At 43.8% G+C, this 20,723-nt stretch overlaps 1 protein-coding gene across 1 annotated transcript in view; it reads right to left on the bottom strand.

The window, feature by feature from the left end:
• LOC122813775 (sulfotransferase family cytosolic 1B member 1-like) overlaps positions 1-20,723 on the bottom strand; it is a 278,964-nt gene that overhangs the window by 177,753 nt on the left and 80,488 nt on the right. The window lies entirely within an intron of this gene.

Below are 20,723 nucleotides of genomic sequence, written 5' to 3'. Positions count from 1 at the left end.
ACCCTAGCCATCTGACCCGTGTATTTCCATGTACATGTGCATAGTGCCTGCATATTTGCAGTGTTACCTACTGGAACTGGTACAGCTTGTTTGTTGTACAATGGACTACATGCAGCCCTGTTTACTGTATCTTTGTTTGCATGCATGTTTGCTTGCAATTACCCTGGAATACTGATCACACCTGCAATGCATAGTTATAGAGCTTCTGTGGACTCCTAGTGCCATCTGCATAGCCTACTATATGTATGTCCATGTCCCACTTGACAGGTTGTCACTGTTTGTCCTGTTCACATGTACATTGCCTGTGACACAGTGCATATGACCTGCTTGGCATGTGTTCACGTGAGCAGTCATATATGCTACTGCTAACTAATCACAGGCACTACACCTTCACACATTCATCTTCTGTTGAACTACCTGCTTTGCTAGGGACAGCCTGCACCTGTCACCCCTGGCCTTTCAGATATTGGCAAAGGCTCTTGCTACCCCCATAGTGCCTATGTTAGGCAGGGCTCAAATGACAAACCCACCTTCATAGGTATCACAAGGGATAAGACACTAAGAGCAATGTTACCCAACGCCAGATGTCTAAACCTCCAGATGCAGGCACCCAAAACACTCCTTGGCATGGAAAACATCGATATCTGTGCAGTAACAGATGCCTGGCTCAGGGCTACTGAGAGCACACCAGCACTACCGGGTGTAACCCGGTTGATTTCTTTGAAACAGTCACCAAGGCCATTGCCGAGGGGAAGGTGGTTCACACAGCCTACCTGGACCTTGCAAAAGCCTTCGCAATAATACCCCACTTGGGCATTCTAGGGAAGCTCACCAGCTTAAATATAAGCCCCTATGTCACTAGATGGATTGCACAGTGGCTCAAGGACAGAACCCACATGGTTAGCATTGCTGGAGTCATGCCAGACCCCATAACAGTTACGGGTTGTGTCCCACAAGGCTCAGTCCTGGGACCCTCTTGTTTGGTATATATTTATTGGAGGTACAGGCCAACACGGATGGACTGTGGCTGTCCAAATATGCAGATGACTGCAAACTGGCCACCATAATCGACTCTCCAGCTGACACAAGCATCTTCCAAAGGGGCATCATAGCAACAGACAACTTGTGCCAGAGCCATGGCCGTCTGCTGAACAGTGTTTAGAAGGGGAATGTGCATCCTGTAGTCTGTTCACCCAGTTGCCAAAAGGGACATTTCCCTCACACACATTAACCCCCTCAGCCAAAAACACACACTTGCCAACTGCAGGATTCAAACCCCTATCTGACTATGTTATGACACTTGAGATGGATGCATTAGCAGAGCACGCTATTTGCATTACTGGGAGTTTTCCCTTCCCCTGCTATACTTATAGAGTGCTGACATCATCAGTGTTTAGAAAAGGGAATGGGCATCCTGTAGTCTGTTCACCTAGTTGCCAAAATGGATATAACCTTCACACAAACTAACCCCCCTCAGACAGTCACACACACTTGTCATTCACAGGATCCAAACCCCTACCTAACTATGTTATGACACTTGAGACAGACGCATTAGCGGAGCACGCTATTTGCATTACTGGGAGTTTTCCCTTCTCCTGCTATACTTATAGAGTGCTGACATCATCAGTGTTTAGAAAAGGGAATGAGCATCCTGTAGTCTGTTCACCTAGTTGCCAAAAGGGACATTGTCCTCACACACACTAACCCCCCTCAGCCAAAAACACACACTTGCCAATTGCAGGATTCAAACCCCTATCTGACTATGTTATGACACTTGAGACGGATGCATTAGCAGAGCACGCTATTTGCATCACTGGGAGCTTTCTCTTCCCCTGCTATACTTATAGAGTGCTGACATCATCAGTGTTTAGAAAAGGGAATGGGCATCCTGTAGTCTGTTCACCTAGTTGCCAAAATGGACATAACCTTCACACACACTAACCCCCCTCAGACAGTCACACACACACTTGTCATTTAGAGGATTCAAACCTCTACTTAACTATGTTACGACACTTGAGATGGATGCATTTGCAGAGCACGCTATACGCATTACTGGGAGGTTTCTTTTCTCCTGCTGTACTTATAGGGTGCTGACATCATCGGTGTTTAGAAAGGGAATGTGCATCCTGTCGTGTCTTATCCTATTTGCCAAAAGGGACATTTCCCTCACACACACAAACCCCCCTCAGACAAACACACACACTTGCCATTCGCAGGATTCAAACCCCTACCTAACTATGTTATAACCCTTGAGACGGACGCATTAGCAGAGCGCGCTATTCACATTAGTGGGAGGTTTTTTTTTCTCCTGCTGTACTTATAGGGTGCTGACATCATCGGTGTTTAGAAAGGGAATGTGCATCCTGTAGTGTCTTATCCTATTTGCCAAAAGGGACAATTCCCTCACACACGCATCTTGTGGGGAGGCAGACACCAAGCACACTATGGCTAAGCTGTCATTCCCTAGGGCAAACAGCCTAGTGTTGACCTCTACACCCATATGTTTAATTGTCAAATGCACATTATTTGTTGCTGATAGACTGTTTGCATATCTTTATTGCCATAGCATTCCCTGTTTGTATGAACAACTTGTGCATCTGTGGAAAATGTTTCCATATGGGAGGGATCCACTATATCACGTATGTCTCTGTAGTCATTTAACTGTGTGCACTGGGCAGACTGCTGTAATGTGGTTGGTTCCTGGCATAACACATAACAATACCAGACATGTGTGTCCAACTGCTAAACCGAGATTTGGCCTAAGTGTGTGAGCATGCCCAGTTCAGCCTTCCCATGGCATGTTGTCAAAGTGTGTGAGCATGCCCAGTGTGAGCATTCCATATGTTGGACTCTGCAGCCCACCACATTTGTGGATGTGTGTGACCTTCAACAACTATCACCCGTTTATGGTTGTGTGTTGTGTGTCATGTTGTGTAGTTACTGTACAACTGCTTTGTGTGTGAACACAACAGGATTATACTGTGCCTGCAGTGTTTGCATGGGATACTTTGCATACAGTTGTCAACATCCTTTCACACTGACCTAACACTGTAGTACTGTATAGTGTACTGGTAGTACTTTGACTGTGGTGGACAGTATCCTGGGCTTTACTGCTATCACTGCTTTACATTTCGATAGTGGGCACAACAGCCTGGTTAGGGGCCAGTTGTGTACATCTGACCATGTTGCATTCTGTTCAGATATGAACTACTTAAACCAGACTTGTCCAACATTGGTAGTGTATTCCACAACATAGGTGTACAATTGCAAACACTAGCAATGTGCCCTAGTCCATGTCTAATGCTAGTTGGAGAGTGTGTTTGTCCTTCAACACACATTGTAAGAGGAGTTTGCCATGACATATGTCATGGTTAGTATACTGTGCCTCTGTCTACCTGTGACATGACAGTGATACCCAGGATAAATCTACCATCTCCCGTCCACCCATCAGGATTCCTATTGAGGAAGATTGATAAGTGACTCTATGGGTAGCCTGTGCTGGGGGTTCACTCATGGGTGGGAGTGGCTTCTGTGTTATGGATCAAGCAGTACAGCTTGTCCTATGTAAGTCAGTGCTGGGGTTCAGGTCTCTCATGTGCATAGCTCACTGCCATTCAGATTGTACAAGGTGCAGCATGTTTATTGATGCCAGCAACACAGGCAACACATGGCATCTGTGCAGGCTGTTTGATACTCCTGATGAGGTACTGTTGGGGACTTTACGGTTGATGGAGGTGTCTGCTGAGGTACATCCCACAGGGGCTATTGTAGTCGATTGTACCGCTGATGAAGGATGACTGCAGAGCCACAATGACCTCCCCTTATCTAGATCTGACAGCCTTCATGATTAGGTGGGTATATGGTATGTTTCTGTAAACACTACAGCACATGTTTGTCCAATGCAGGATATCTATCACCCTGTGTCCCCAGGTCTCTCATTACATGTTAACTACATAATGGGTTAACACCTATGTGGTAATTGGTGGGCACTTACTGTATATCCACGGGGGTTGACTATACACGTTTCTGCACTTAGCTTGCTGACATGGCTATGGCACCAGTTGTCTGTTTCTATGTGGCCCTTTTGTGGGATGCTTGTGTCAGCTGGTGGATCATATGTGGTGAGCAGTTTGTAGTCCTCTGCAAACATGTTCGGACACAGTCCTTCCATGTTTGCCTGTACCTATGGGACATATATACCAGACGAGGGAGATCCCAGGACAAAGCCTTGTGGGATGCCAGTTATATCTGGTTTGTAGTCTGACATGGCTGCAGCATGTCTGACCATGTCTGTTCTGTCCTTGGTCTGGTTTGCAACCCCTCTACTGACATGTGGGTTTATATTTAAGCTGGTGAGCCTATCTATACTGAACATGTAGGGTATTGTATAGAAGCCTTTGCAAGGTCCAGATACACTGTGTGGAGCACATTGCCCTCATCAATGACCTTAATGACTGTTTCAATTGAGTCAAACATGGTTAGGGGCAGGATCTGCACTTGAGAAGGCCACACTGGGTTGGGTCCGGTGTCAGTAGGTCCCCAACATCTTTATGTCTGTGGTACATGCTGATCCTTTCCATAGCTGTGCAAACCGAGCTTCTCAGGATTCTGGGGTAGTACTGTTCAGTATCCATTCAGGCAACACCTTTGTTGAGAAGGACCACTGTTGTTGTACACTGCTCTTTGGGTACATATTCTGTGGTAAGGCTGACATTGAGCAGTAGTGTGGTTTGGCATTCCATTCATCTTGGAGTCCATGTTGCACTAAGCCCAGGACACCATCTCATACCATTGCTGCTGTGTGTTTTGCTTTGTAGATGTTGGCTGTTACCTCAGCATCTGCAATGTCAGGGGGCCAGCAGTCTGCTGGGATAGATATTCTGCATTCGGGGGGGGGGGTTGCACTGCACCTGTCAGGGTGTATGTTGGCAATATGTGTGTGTGTTTGTGATATTTGTGTGATTCAGGGCATATCTGTGAATTCCCAACATGGTTCCTACCATCAGTTGTGTAAGCCTTGGGATTATCCTTAGTGTCCTGTACAATTTGTATCTACATAGGTTCATAGGTTCATACTAGGCTATCCACCCTGGGAATTTGTTAGCCTAGCCAGAGTGTGTGTGGCTTTTGACACCCCTTGCTATGTGAATATTATGGCCATTTATGATTTGCTTTGCTGTGCCTCTGTCTGGACATGACACAGTGAAGACCCCAGTGTAACTCTACAATCATCCATCCACTTGGCAAGATTCCTGTTGAACAGTGTCAGTGAGGGGCTCTGCCTAACATGGAGTGGGATTCTGGTCCAGGGTGTGGGGAGCCTCTGGATTATGTATGTGTCCCACCGGCACATCCTATTTCATTATTTGTTGAGGTTGACATCTCTCACTCTCACAGCTCCAATGGATATGTGTTTTCTGGGGTGGAGCATGTCCATTACTCCTGTGTTGGGCATGGCCTCCTACAACAGGCATGCAATGCCTCTGTGTGGGCAGTATGTGACTGGATTCAGCTGGGGTGTCTACAGCCAGGCAGCATATGACATATATTTGAGACACTTTATCCTCTTGGTGAGGTACCCTTGAGGTCTTTCTAACTGCTGCAGGCGTCAGGTAAGGTACATCCCATATGAGGCATTGTACTAGATTATGGGTGTGATTAGAGAAAAGTATAGGGACACAGTGACCTCTGTTGCCGTAGATGTGACTCCTTTCCTGATACGGTGTCAAATGTAGACAGTCTTCCTAGCCACATTGGCAATGTGGGTGTCACATAACAGGTTACTGTCCACTTGTGTCCCTAGGTCCCTGGTTACTCCTTCCATACATAATGGTTTACCACCTATGTGGTAATTTGTGGTACCTTGTTTGGTATTTGGTGGGACATTCATACTGTCCAGTGTCTTCAGGACAGTTGGGTGGGGTTATTGTGTGTGAGAGTGCGGTCTGTAGCATGCTACAGACTGCACAGCAGTCTTGCCTACAGTTAGTTGCACATGGGTGAACTCCACTGCCTTGTGCATTGTCAGTTACCTGGACGTATGGGTGTCTGTGCTGCCTATGGATACTCACCCTCCTTTTATGTTTTGTTCCAGGTTTTGGGGCCATGACACATGGTACGTGGTATAACCTGGTAGTGCTGGTGTGCTGTCAGGAGGCTTGCAGCAGGTTTCTGTCACTGCACAGACATCGATGTTCTCCATTCTGGGGATGGCCTCGGGAGCATGCATATTGGGGTGTACACATCTGGCATTGGTCAGCATTTCCCTTATGTTTTTTCCCACTTATGTTTTCTAGGGTGGTGGGTCAGTCTTTTCAGCCTTGCCTACAAAAGGCTCTATGGAGGTGGCAAAGGCCTTATCCAATATTCAGACGCCCAGGGGTAACAGGTGCAGGCGATCCCAAGGACAGCTGCGTGGCTTGTCAAGCATGACATCCCAAGCAGACAGACATTGGATCCCCTTGGAATGACACCAGTAAGTGTGCCACTTGCTATGACTGATCATTCCATGTTTGTACTGTGGCATTATTCTTGGTAAGGGTAGGATGCTGCGAACGGTGAGTGTCATACCGGCCTGGACTACATAATCAGATAGCTCATCTGTGTCTCTTTACATGTAGTCTAGGGCGGTACATCTCAGGTCATTCACACCAGCATGGACTATGACTGCATCATATTTCTACTTGCTTTGGAGTGACCTACATATTTCTGTTATGTGGCATATTGTGGCAGCCTACAGGCAGCTTACTGTACCCTTTCCCTTGTTCAGTCTGGTGTGCGGGACAGCAGTGTATCTGACTATGGAGTCACCTATTACAACTGTATCAGGCATGTTGTTTCTCCTTCTGGCCTGTGACTGTTTGGCACACCAGCTTTGTGTGCTATGTGTTGCATGTGCTATGTTTGGAGGCTGTTTGATTGGGTGTCTGCTTTAGAGGCCTCTGTTGGTGTGCTGTGTTTGTGATTTCTGCCTCCGGAAATGTTTTTCTGTGTTTATGTGTTTGGTTTGCAGTTGTGATAGGTCTATGTGGGAATGTGTTTGTGGTGTGTGTGGTTACCTTCTCCTACTGACTTGTTTTGGGAGTACTGAGTTGAGGGAGCTCAGCCTCCAGTTTGGATGGATGGTTGCATCTCTCACATATATTTGTATTTCTTGGGTGGAGTTGGAGGTTGTCTGTGTACTTGGGGCAGGTGTAACATTGCCTCAGGATTCACAGATTCCACTTGTTGTGGCTGGCCTTAGTGGATTGCATGTGTGGACAGATTTTATTGCCATACTACTGATCAGTAATTACTTCATTGTTCATGTTTGCTCTATCATGTAGTAGCTTCCTCATTCTCTTGTATGTTTTGGTTATGGCTGGTGTCCACCATGCCAGATTTAGGCACTGTGTCTTGTTTTAATTTAGGACTGCATAATCCAAGCATTCCTTGCAGTGTTCATGGAATGGCTGTATTACAGGTTCTGAGGTGTGGCCCATATTTTGCACCTGCACGGGACCTTTAATGGATTCCACATCAGTTTGGAGGAGTGCAAATATTGCTTAGCACATGTTTTCCACTGTGGTTTTCCGGCCAGGGACTGTGGTCAGGATTTGTATATCCAGTGTGATTACTCTATGGTCGGGTTTTACCAGTGAGCAATACACTTCTCATCTTGACATCCCGTACCCATGTTGCTGATTATCACATCTAGTATGCTTACCCGTCTTGTGGGAGTGGTACGTTGTTCCTGGGCCTTTTGGTTTGTGGATTCTATGAACTTTTGTCCTACACTGTTGGAGCTGGTATAATGCTCCCAGTCTATGTCTGGGTATTTGCAGTCGCCCAATATAATGTGGTTTGGAGGACTTGATATATTCATGTATTCCAGCATAGGCGGATGCAGTTCCTGGTGTTGGGGCAGTAGTCTGTAGCAGGCTATAAACTGGGGGGCAGTTTTAGCCACTGTTACTTGAGCATGGCTAGTCCATGCTGCTTTTTGTGGTGGTACCAACATGGGGGTGTGGTTATCCTTGACAATTCTTGCTAGTCACCCTCCTTTTGTAGCTTGTTCCAAGTTTTGAGGCTGTACAGCACAGTATGAGGTGTAACCTGGTAGTGTTAGGGTGCTGTTGTGAGCCTTGCCTCAGTTTTCTGTTACAGCACAGTTATCAACATTCTCTATACTGGGTGAGTTTAGACTGCATGCATCTTGCTGTTTCAACTTATCCCTTATCTTATTCTTATCCCTTCTGGTACCTATGGAGATAGGTTTGTGTTTTGAGCCTTACCTATTCAGGGCACACTGTGCGTGACAACAGCCTTTGCCAGTATCCATACAGCCTGCACTGATAGGTGCATGCCAGTCCTAGCAGGTGGTGCATCATGTCATGCTCAGCATGTCATCCCAGACTGGCACACATTGGGTCCCCTTTGACTAACTGCGATACTTCAGTCAATTGTTGCACTTGATCATCTCGTTGTCATGTTGTGGCATGCTGCTTGGTGAGGGTAGGATGTTAGTCAGGGTCCTCAGGTGTGCATATAGTACTTGGTGTTACATTACTTAACACATAGCATTCATGCCTCAGGTGGTGCTGCAGGGCTGCCTCTGTCGGATGCATATTACACTTCCCTGTACATGTTTGAGAGCAGGTTGTGTCACGTTAGGCATCCCTGTTACTATATGAGTGAGTCAGAGGGTATCATTCCCAAGGTTCCTACTGAGCCAATGTATGTGCTATGCGTTGCCTCTTTGCCAAGGCCAGGGCATACTGGGCACGCCTCCTTCTGCCTACTGGGGCAGGCTCAGGTTGTTCCTCCTCCGAGTCATGCTGTGCCTGTGATGGCCTTGGCAATGGTGGGGGGCTGTTTGGCCCAGCCCTATGCTGGTCCTGCTGCAGCTGTTTTCGCAAGATCATATTATGTAGCATAGCACATACCATGACAATTTGGGTACATGTAGTTGGTGTGTACTGCAAGGCTCCACCAGATGTGTCCAGACACCGGAACCGGGACTTCAGCAGCCCAAACATACGCTCTATTACATTACATGTTTGTGCGTGTGCCTCATTATGGCGTTCCTGTTCAGGTGTGTGTGCGTTTCTGATGGGTGTCATCAGCCACGGCTCCAGTGCATAACCTGCATCCCCCAATAGGTGTCCGTGCGGGATGTCCCCATTGGCAAATGTCTGGTACAGCTGCGTCAAATGCCAGATGTGGGAATCGTGGTAGCTCCCAGGACAGCCAGCACACACATTCATTATTATGCCCTGGGCATCACACATGACCTGGCAGTTGATGGAGGGGAAGCCCTTGCGGTTGATGTATGCCCTACCCTGCTCACTGGCTGGTGCTTTGATGCATATGTGCGTGCAGTCTATTGCACCCACTACCTCAGGGTATTCCACTATTTGCTGGAAGAGACGCATATTGCTGGCCAATACCTCACGGGAATTGGGGAAATATACATGATCACCGACATGTGCTGACATGGCATCCAGGAACTGGTGCAGTACCCTGGAAGCTGATGCCTGTGATATCCCCATCATATCGCCAGTTGGTCTCTGGAAGGTACCTGTTGCTAGTTTTCTTAGGCCAACACATACCTTGGTTTCCACTGGGATGGGTTCCCCTCTGTTGGTTCTGTGTGTGAGGCGTGGCCTGCACAGCTCCACTATTTGCTGTAGGAGGTCTCTGTCCACTCTATAGCGCTCTACTATCTCCAGCTCATGTAACCCGTGGTAGGTGACCCTGGGCCTGTACACTCTTCTCCGTCTCCTCACTGCGGGTTGTCTGACACCATCTGCATTGTCACCACCCTCAGCAAGTCGCCTATGTCTCATTATGACAGCTATGGCAGCCCCTAGCATTTCTGCTCTGCATTCAGCTTTTTCAGTTTTCACTTCTGATAACTTAACTCCTGTCTTGCAGTGTCTCTTGAGAGAAACATTCTGCACTGCTGTTTGCAGAGTTTTAAGTGCTGGGCTGGGCTAGTATTCTGCCTGTGTAATTGCCTGCATCTAATTGTTTTCACCTGCTAGCTCCAGCAGTATTCCCTGCTAACTTCCTACTACATCTGTTGCTTCCTTTTTCCTTTCTGTTTCCTCAGGGTAGAGCCATGTGCAAACCAGCAGAAACACGCTCACAGTGGCTTACACACGCGCACACATACTTACACAGTTCAGAATCTGCTTATTCAGATTAAAACGCGTGCACGCCCGTGCAAATGGTGTTAAACATCTCCCAACACGCTCCCACATGCTCAGTCTGCCTTACACGCGCGCACACTGCCTTACACGCCAAGACACTGCCTTACTGCCGTGGCGTGCACGTCGCATACACGTCCAGCAAGAAACTTTGGTGTAGGCAACAGTGTACACCTTCCATTTCTTGACTTTCTCATGTTTACTTAGTGGCACACCTCTTTCCTTGATATCTGTCTGACATCTGTCATGTAACTCTAACCTCCAATGAACTGCATCTCTTTCTACCATTCCCCCCTGTGATGTCACCTATCTCCTACTCTGTTCCTCCCCCTTATGCAACTCTTACACTACTCAGAATGTGCTCATTTGCTATGTGACAGTGGAATTCAGTATCCTTACACTCATTTGCATCAGATTGCCTACTAATGCTTAGTTACATCTCTTAGACTCAGCTTCCCCCCTTAGCAACCACTACAAGGTGGCCATGTTGGTTTTGCTCTGCTGGTCCCTGCATTGACATTCCATGTATTGCATAAAACCTACATTTGTAGGTTTAAAACCTTCGTTTTTATGTTCTATGCAGCGCAGCCCGTTTGCGCGGGGCTGCGTTGGGTTTAAACATCGGCAATCGCCGAAAAAAAATTATATTTTTAATATATTTGCATGGGGTTACCTTGCCAATGGCCACATATTTGGCCATTGGCATGCTGCCTGTCACATATGCACCCTTTATTTGGAGCTGACATGGCTCCATTGCCGTGTTTGCAGAAACGTACTCAGTTGTCAACTGAGTACATTTTTGCAGCTAAAACGGCTCTTACACGGGCTGTTCTGGGCTTCCTGGATCGCTAGTCAGCCTCATTTGCATGCTATTCGGCTGCAAGTGAGGTGATTAGCTTATCCACGCCCACTCCGTGTAAGAGCCGTTTTAGCTTGACTCTTACATGGAGTTTGGGCTGTTCCTGGATCGCGAAGGCTGCATGGAGTTTTACACTACTCTTAGACTCCGTGCAAGCCTTCGTGAATCCGGCCCACACTCTTTCAACTTTCTTTTTTATATGACACATTACCCTTTACTGATAACTTATTTATTACCAGTCTTCTTAAGAAATTGTGACACTCCACCATCTTGGTACACCACTTTTTCCTCATTTAAATAGTTTTAATCACTTTTTCTGGTAAATTTTCCAATAGATTTACTTAATAATGTTGTTTCATCACACTATTATACTATGTCCTCTTATCTTTATCTATATCATCAATTTTTATTTTCCATGTTAGTATTTTCCTTGATAATATTTTTTAATTTACTTGTAATTTTTCTTTTTCTTATTCTCATCTCCCAGAACGTTTTGAACTTGCACTTTCAACATTCTCCCTATTAATTTCATATTCTCTTTTTACACATTTTAATAGTCTATACAAGTTTAAAGAAGCAGAATAAACGATGGGATTTAGTAACCCCAGTCCCCCTTCACCTTTACTCATATACAACACACCTGTTTTCACTGAGTTTAATCTTGAACCCCATATCAAACAAAACACCAAATGCACAATTTACTTTTCATATTTTTGTGACATCATGTGTGAACCTTGGCTCTAGATCATTGTCACTGTTGTAGTGACACCCCAACCCCATGGGTAAAAATGGGAAAAGGGCTTGTTGATGGCTGGATATATGTAACATTTAACATATTTTTTTTATTTTACCCATTAATACAGACTTCACTAGATAAAACATACTTCCCTGAATTCTAATCTGTGTGTCCTCCCAAACACCCCTATATTGGGTGATTTCAATTACCCAAACATTAACTGGGAGAACTACTCATGTACTAACTCCCTTGCCCAACTTTTCTTAGAATTTATAAACTCAAATGCCCTGGTTCAAGTGGGCAACACTCCCACCAGAGGTGACAATATATTGGACCTGGTCATCACCAACATGGGCGACTGGTGTTCCACACCAGAGGTCAACCCCTCGCTGGTTAGATCTGACCATAAACAAATCACTTTGGATATCCATATTCTGCCCCCTCCCCCGGACAAGAAAGCCACCATGAAAAACTTTTCAAAAGCAAACTTCACGTTATTTAAGACTGAGGTGGAAAGTTTCAAAGCCCGCATGCTGAAGGATAACACTGTCCAAGCTGCAAAATCCTTTACTAATACATTCTACAGGCAGCTACAAGAATGCATGGATCATGCCATCCCAAGAAAAACCAAGACTCACTCCTCCAAGAAAAGGAAATCAGTCTGGTGGACTCCTGCCATAAACAATCTTTACAATAGAAGGCGGAAACTAGTACAGAAAAGAGTAAAATCCCAAGAAGGGAAGACATCCCCGATCAGTATCAGCAAGAAGCTACGATCCCTCATAAAATCATCCAAGGCGAGCTTTGAAAGAAAAATTGCCAAGGACTCCAAAGATAACTTCAAGGCATTCTTTAGCTATGTCAAGAATCTAAGTGGCAATGCTCAGATCTGCTCGGAGTTAGTGCAGAATGGCACAAAATACACTTAACCGACTGATATCGCCAACATCCTGGCAGACAGGTTCAGCGCAAACTTCACCCCCATCTCACCCCCAAAAGGACCCATAACCATACCAGAAGAATGCAGAGTCGCTGAAACCACAGACACTCAGGTTAAAATAGCCCTCTCCAAAGCCAAAAACTTAGCATCAATGGGACCGGACAATGTCCCAGGCTGCATCCTACATGAGCTCAAAGATGAACTAACCCCTCACCTAAACACACTGTTCAACCTCAGCCTCTCCACAGGCTACATACCCATAGAGTGGTGCACAGCAACGGTTATCCCGCTTCACAAAGGTGGAGCTACAACAGACCCTGGGAACTATCGCCCTATAAGCCTGACTAGCTTGGTCTGCAAGGCTATGGAGCGCATCATCATGGAACTCATTAACAGAGACATTGGGAACCTCCAAACACTAGACTCTACCCAGTTTGGCTTTGTTAAAGGCAGATCATGCCTCCTAAACCTGGTGGTCTTCTTTGAGACAGTTACCAAGGCTATAGACGAGGGAAAGGTGGTACACACAGCCTACTTAGACCTTGCTAAGGCCTTTAACACCATTCCCCATTCTGGTATTATAGACAAGCTCACCAGCCTGAACATAAACCCCTATGTCACAAGATGGTTTGCCAACTGGCTCACGGACAGAACCCACATGGTGACAGTTGCAGGAGCTAGGTCCATCTCTAAACCGGTTACAAGTGGTGTTCCCCAGGGCTCGGTCCAGGGACCCCTCCTGTTCGGTATATACTTCTCAGAGGTACAAGCAAGCACATGAGGACTATGGCTGACCAAGTTCGCAGACGACTGTAAACTAGGGGCTATAACTGACTCTCCGGTTGACACAGACATCCTCCAAAAGGGTCTCACTGAGACGGATACCTGGTGTCAAAATCATAGCCTCAAGCTAAATGCCAAAAAGTGCATAGTCATCCCCTTTGGAAAAAACAAAGTACCCACAAACTACCGCATAGGTGGCAGTCCCCTAAATACGGAAGATGTAATAAGGGATCTGGGGACCCAAGTAGATAGTACTCTCACCTTTGATAATCACATTGCCAAAGTGGTTAGAAAATCCTTTTACGTGGCCCACCTAATCACAAAAGGGTTTGCATCCAGATCAAAAGAAGTCATTGTGCCCCTCTACTCATCACTCATCAGACCCATCTTAGAATACAATGCCCCATTTTGGATGTACCTTACAAGACACCTGCAACAGCTGGAAAGACCACAGAAGTACCTCACCAAGAGGATCAATGGCCTCAAACAGATGCCCTATGCAGCTCGACTGAAGAAACTCCAGTTGTACTCGGTTGCATACCGCCTACTCAGAGGTCATCTCTGCCTGACATACAAGGCCATGTCCAACCCAGAATTGATGGACATGCTCCACCTAAAGAAAACCTTATCCCTTCGAGCCACATGCTCTAGGGATCTAAACCTTACCACAACAATAAATAGGACGTGCTGGAGGGATAGATTCCTGTGCCAGAGACTTCCCATGCTTTGGAACAAGGTCCCAATCTACATTAAGCAGAGCTTCTTGCTAACACTCTTCAAAAGAATCCTTGACGAGTGGATGGGAAACAGAAAGGTTACCCCAGGGATCACTTCAGTGGCTCTGCTGGACAGAGGCACAGGGAACTAATCTAAGGGGATGGAGAAAGCCAACACATTCTGGCTAGGCTTATAAATGCCTTCGGGCAGATAGCCTAGTACCCACCTATGAACCTTGCTGTTATCACCCACCATAAATTTCGCACCCTCCCTTTTACTTGTATCATCCTCAGTTTCTCTCACAGCCAGTAACAGTTCTTGACAACCCTTCCCTTTTACACCATATATACTTTATTTCATAATATCCCCCACCTTCCCACCATTCTTCTCAGTATTAGTCACATTAAAAATATAATCTGTGTTATTTAGTGTGAAGGGTCTCCAATTTTTTTCTTAACCTTCTTCCATATAAATTGTAATATCCCTATACATAACTCTTCATAAACAAACCTTCCTTTAGCCATATATTCAGTACATTTACAAAATACTCTTTTTGCCATTTGTAGAACAGAGCGTGTGTTGTATCTTTAATAAGAATTTCCAAGTGTAGACATGTGCATATAAACAGTGAGCATATGCAGGCAGCAGTGCCATTTTGAGAGAACAGCCATGTTAACATGTATGAGTGCAGTAGTCAGTCTGTTACAAGTTTATTTAAGTTACTAAGTCCTAATCCTAATGTGTTTGCTTATAATTAAGCTGCTTGAACCAAACCCACAACTGTTTGTCTGTTTTATCCTGACCAGATGAACAACATGGTGTCAGAACCAGGACTGAGAGTGCAACTTCAAGTCATGAGGTACAGAGTTGAACGGTGAAGGTATATTGTGCAGGCTGGGTGATACATGTGCTCAAACGATAAGAAAAGGACAGAAATTAACTTCAGGTAACCAGAACTCGCACAAATGATTTATTTTGCAAAGAAAACGATACAAAGTATTCGGAAAGCACAAAACACATTATTAATCAAAAGAGTAGCACAAAACATACTATTAATTAAATGAAAGGCACAACAACATATTATTGATTAAGTGAAGTGTTTTAAGTTATGATATTTGATACAATTATCAGAAATACTTATATGGGGTTCAGAGTTACCCCCGACTTGCATAACAAGCATGTTTAAAGTAAAACAAGTACAAGAAAAGTATAATGAGCATAATAAGAGGTTAAAAGGGCATAATGAGTACAATAAAGGGCAAAATAAGCTTACACAAATCAAGGCAACTGCATGTTTTTTAGTAAACAACCGTGTTTTGGCATGAGCTACTATTTCGCATAGACCGAAGCCATTCAAAGCATAATTAAAGTTGTTCCAAGTATCTCAGAGTGTGCAAAGTGTTTGCAGTGTGTGCTTTATTACAGTGCAATTATTTCAAAGAGTTTACTGCGTGCAAAGTACAGTTAGTTCACAAAATGCAGTCAGAATACAGCCATTTCAAAAAGTTTCTTGTATTGTGTGCATTTATTCACAGAGTGCCGCCATTTCAAAATGTTTCTTACACTGTACAGTTATTTCGCACAGTACAACCATTTTGAAGAGTTTATTGTGCTGTATACAGTTCATTTGCAAAGTGCAGCAATTTTAAAGTGCTTCTTACTGTTTCTTGTGTCATGTACAGTTTATTCGCAAAGTGCAGTAATTTCCAAGTGCTTCTTACACTAAAAGTGGTTTTGCAAAGTACAGTGATTTCAAAGTGTTCTTGTGCTACAGAGACTTATTTTGTAAAGTGCAATTGTTTCAGAGAGTCTGTTGTGCTAGTGGGCATAGTTACAAGTTCTAGCATAAATGTCTGGCAATGTAATGTGTATATGTTTGTACATGATTTCGATGGGCTTTACTACTGTGTGTTGATATGGCAGAGGCATTTTGCAAACCCAGTCCACTTGCGTTTGATCATAATATTGCAGACAACTGGAGAGTATTTGAGCAGGAATATGACATTTTCATACAAGCAGCTTTTTCTGACAAAGATGCACATACCAGGGTATTCATTTTGCTTAACTTAGTGGGGTCAGATGCCATTGAAAGAGAGCATTCATTTGTGTATGCACCAGCAGTGTATGCAGTAGAGGGGAGAAAACCACCATGTGCCAGCTGAATCAATAAAGGACCCCGAGTGCTTGAAATGCAAATTCAGAGAAATGTGTAACCCCCAGACAAATGTTATATTGGAGAGGCACCTATTTTATACAAGAGACCAAAAGCCAGGACAAACTTTTGCAGCTTATATCACTGACTTGAGAAATAAAGCTAAAATGTGTAGATCTGGTGATTTGAAAAATGTGTTGATAAAGGGAGAGGCTTGTATGTGGTGTTAATAATGCTGCATTGAGACAGATTTTGCTTTGCGACAGTGACTTAATGTTGAACAATGCTATAGAGATCTGTCAAATCCACAAGCTTACAGAAAGGCACATGAGTGTGCTTGCAAGTGATAGGAGCATGGTTTCAGCAGCCTCTAGAGCAAACGTAGACAGCATGCAGCACATGTCTAGCATAAACAGGCCTAAGCACATGACAGCTACAATACCTGCGGACTTTTCAGGGAGAATCCATACCTTTCCAGCAAGTTCTAAGACTAGCTCAGTAAAAAGGATATGGTCAGTGTAGTACAAGGGTGAGTCAGCAAAACCCAAGTCAAGTTTTATTGTTAACTGTTGCAACTGTGGTGTCAGTCATGAATCAAAAAGAGAGAGGTGCTTAGCATTTGGTCAGCAATGCCACAAGTGTAAAAAACAGGACCACTTTCAGAAGTTTTATAAATCAAGCAAGCCTCATTCTGTTATCAAAATAGGTCACTCAAAAAGCAAGTTGATCATGTAGAAAGCTGCAACCCCACTTTCTATGTAGATGGTGTATCAGTGGTTGGTGAAAAGGTTAATGCAGTAGATTTGTTGGCAAAGAATGAAGTGTTTTGTACTGTCCTGATCAATGGTAAACCCACAGAGCTCAAAGTGGAAACTGGTACAAAATGTAATGTTATGTCAGCATAAACATTTGCTAGAGTAAGAGCTGGTGAACAACTTAATTTGGCTAATTATGTGAAGCTTGATTCTTATGAAGGTGATGAGATTCAAACTGAAGACTCAATAGTGCTTTCATGCTATTCGGCTGGGAACAGTTACAGCTTGCAATTCTATTTTGTCAAAAGACCTGTGCAGCCATTATTAGGTCTCAGAGACAGTCTACGAATGAAACCGCTTTCTTTTACCAAAGAAATCCATTATGTAAGTACATGTCCTAGTTCCGGCGTCACCAATGCTATTTTCTCAGAGTATGCTGATGTTTTCAATGACAAGCTAGGCAAACTTCCAGTTGTGTACTCCATGAAAATAGACCCAGAGGTCAGTCCAGGGTCACACCAATGAGAAGAGTTCAGATAGCTATGTGCAGGACAAAGTCAAGGTCCAGTTAAATAAGATGGTGCAGCAAGGTGTGATTTGTCCAGTCACAGAACCAACTGAGTGGGTGTCTCCAATGGTATTTGTTCATAAGAAAAGCTCAGATGAAATCCGAATATGTATTGACTCAAGAGACTGGAACAAAGCATTAAAGAGGCCTCATCATCCTATCCATACAGGCAAGAAAGCCGCTACGTTTATGCCAAATGCTACTGTTTTTTGCTGTCTTGGATGCAGAGAGCTCTTTTTGGCAAGTAATGCTTGATCACAAATCTTCACTACTGACTACATTCAGTACTCCATTTAGTAAATATAGATTTCTCACAATGCCTTTTGGAATAAATTCTGCCAATTAAGTCTTTCAGCGTGCAATGAAGCAATTTTTTTTGGGTTATCCATGTACTATAAGAGTGGATGATTTACTGATTGGAGGTAATGGAGAAGCAGAGCATGACAGAAACCTTAGGAAAGTTCTGGACAGAGCTTGTGAAGTGAACTTGAAGCTCAAGCCTCTGAAATGTAAATTCAGGCTACCAGATGTTACTTATGTAGGACATTTATTTACCAGTACAGGCTTATGACCAAACCCGTCCAAACAAGCAGCCATTCTTGAGATGCCAGCTCCAGACAATATCCAAGCCCTACAGTGTTTCCTTGATATGGTTAACTATTTGAGCAAGTTTATACTGGACTTCAGTGAGTTATCAGTGCCTTTAAGAGAGCTGACATGAAAAAAACATTTCCTGGTCATGGCTGGAACAGCAGCAGAGAGCATTTGATAACCTCAAACAGAAAATTGCTAATCCACCTACATTGAGCTACAATGATGCCCACAAACCAGTGATTCTTTCCTGTGATACTTCAAAGTTCGGTCTTGGTGCAGTTATTCTTCAAGAGGGCAGACCAGTAGCCTATGCGTCTAGAACTCTTACACAAACTGAGATTCAGTATTCTCAGATTGAAAAGGAACTTTTGGCAATTGTGTTCACATGTTCGAAGTTCCATGATTATATATTATGACCAAGCTAGTCAGATCGAAACTGATCATCAACCTCCAGTCACATTTTAAAGAAGCCTATGCATACAGCTCCAGCAAGACTATAGAGAATGATGCTCAGGTTACAAAAATACAACTTCAAAACGGTCTATACAAAGGGCAAACTTCTTTATCTCGCTGATACCTTATCCAGATCACCCAGAACTACCACAGAACAGCTTGATGCACAGAATTTTGACTTTGATGTCATGGTTTTCCACCCATGAGACTTGATGAGCTAAGAGATTGTACAAAGACTGATCCAGTTTTGCAAAAGCTCAACCACTTCATCAATGTTGGATGGCTTTCAAAACAATCTTGTCTACCTCCAAAAGTGCAACCTTTATTTCCCTACAGAGATGAGATGCTGATAGAAGATGGTATCATTTTCAAATGTCTTAACGTTGTTGTTTCTACTTCCTTAAAACATGAATATATTCAGATTTTGCATCGTGGCCACCCAGGTTCCGACTCTACCAAAAGAAAGGTGAGTGGGCTAGTGTTTTGGCCTTCTCTGTCAAAAGTAATTGATAAAGTGCTTTCATCTTGTTCAGTATGCAATAGAATTAAACCGCATCTGCAAAAAGAGCCGCTTCAGTTAAGCCAGATTCCTGAACTACCTTGGTCAGTAGCCAATGACATATTTGAGTGGAACAATCGGCATTACTTAGTGTTGGTAGACTCTTTTTCAAACTGGTTAGAGATCGATTTTCTAACTAACCTAACATCCAGTACTGTTATTACTAAGTTGAAATGTCATTTCTTAGTCCATGGTAGTCCACCTGACAACGGTACCCAGTTTACCAGTCAATTATTTCAGAAATTTGCAAGAGTGGGACTTTATCCATATTACTAGCAATCCAGAATACCCACAGTCAAGCGGACTGGCTAAACATGCAATACAGAGTGCAAAGCAATTGCTAGAGAGGTCAAAATGTGACAATACTGGTATCTTCTTGAATTTAAAAATGAATGTCAAAACAAATGGATACGGACTTTACTTTACAAATGGAAAGGAATTTACTTTATTTTGAGTTCCTGTTAACCACTACTTTGATTATACTTGCTGGAGCAAGGAGTCCGTATCCATTTGTTTTAACATTCATTGGTTTTTTCTACTTTTACTTTTTCTACTTTTACGTTTTCTATCTTCTTGAATTTACTTAATCTCAGAAATATACCCCGTGACAATATCCTTGGCTCATCTGCTCAAAGACTTCTATCTAGGCAAACCAGAACAACCTTGCCTATCAGTTCTAGTTTGTTGGTGCCTAATGCTGAAAACAACAGATCAAAGCCCAACTATTTAAGAGACTTTCCTTTCAGAAGTCCAGCTATGATAAAATGAGCATATTCCTTCATCCGTTGAAAGAAGTAGAGACATAAGGATGAAAACGGTGAAAGGCTTTGATCGAATTGGTCAAGTGAGCAGTATATGTGCAGAGCTGAGATACTACTTAGTGGAATCTGAGGGTATAGAATAAAGGAGAAACTGCAGGCATCGTCTTCCTGTGTCAGAATCAATATTGCAGCATCATACCTGTGATACAGACTCTGGATCTCAGAGCAACTCAGACAATGTCTCAGTTAAAGAACATGTCTAACTACCTATTCCCATTCCTGATGATGTCTCAGATGTCCCTAAAGCTGAACATTCCATAAAAAGACAGTCCCCGTTGCTAGACGAAGTTCTAATTTTTTATGTCACATGATCAGGTCACATTTCTAGACCTAGTGTAAAATACACAGCAACCTGGACATGATTGTCTTCTCTGTTTAGTTTTGTATAACTGCATGTCAAATAATTAGTTCTCTATAATTGCATGTCAAAGGATCATTACTGTACAACTGCATGTCAGTCAATGTTGTCATTTAGCATATGCGCTATTTGTCAAAGAGGGAGGCTGTAGAACACAGAGTATGTTGTATATTTAAGAAGTATTTCCAAGTGTAGGCACGTGCATATAAACAGCGAGCACGTGTAGGCAGCAGTGCCA

Source organism: Protopterus annectens, chromosome 10.part0, assembly GCF_019279795.1.
Source record: "Protopterus annectens isolate FY-2018-M chromosome 10.part0, PAN1.0, whole genome shotgun sequence".
NCBI classification, from domain to species: domain Eukaryota; kingdom Metazoa; phylum Chordata; order Ceratodontiformes; family Protopteridae; genus Protopterus; species Protopterus annectens.
Note: the sequence above shows the minus strand (reverse complement) of the source record. Positions and strands in the feature narration are given on the sequence as shown.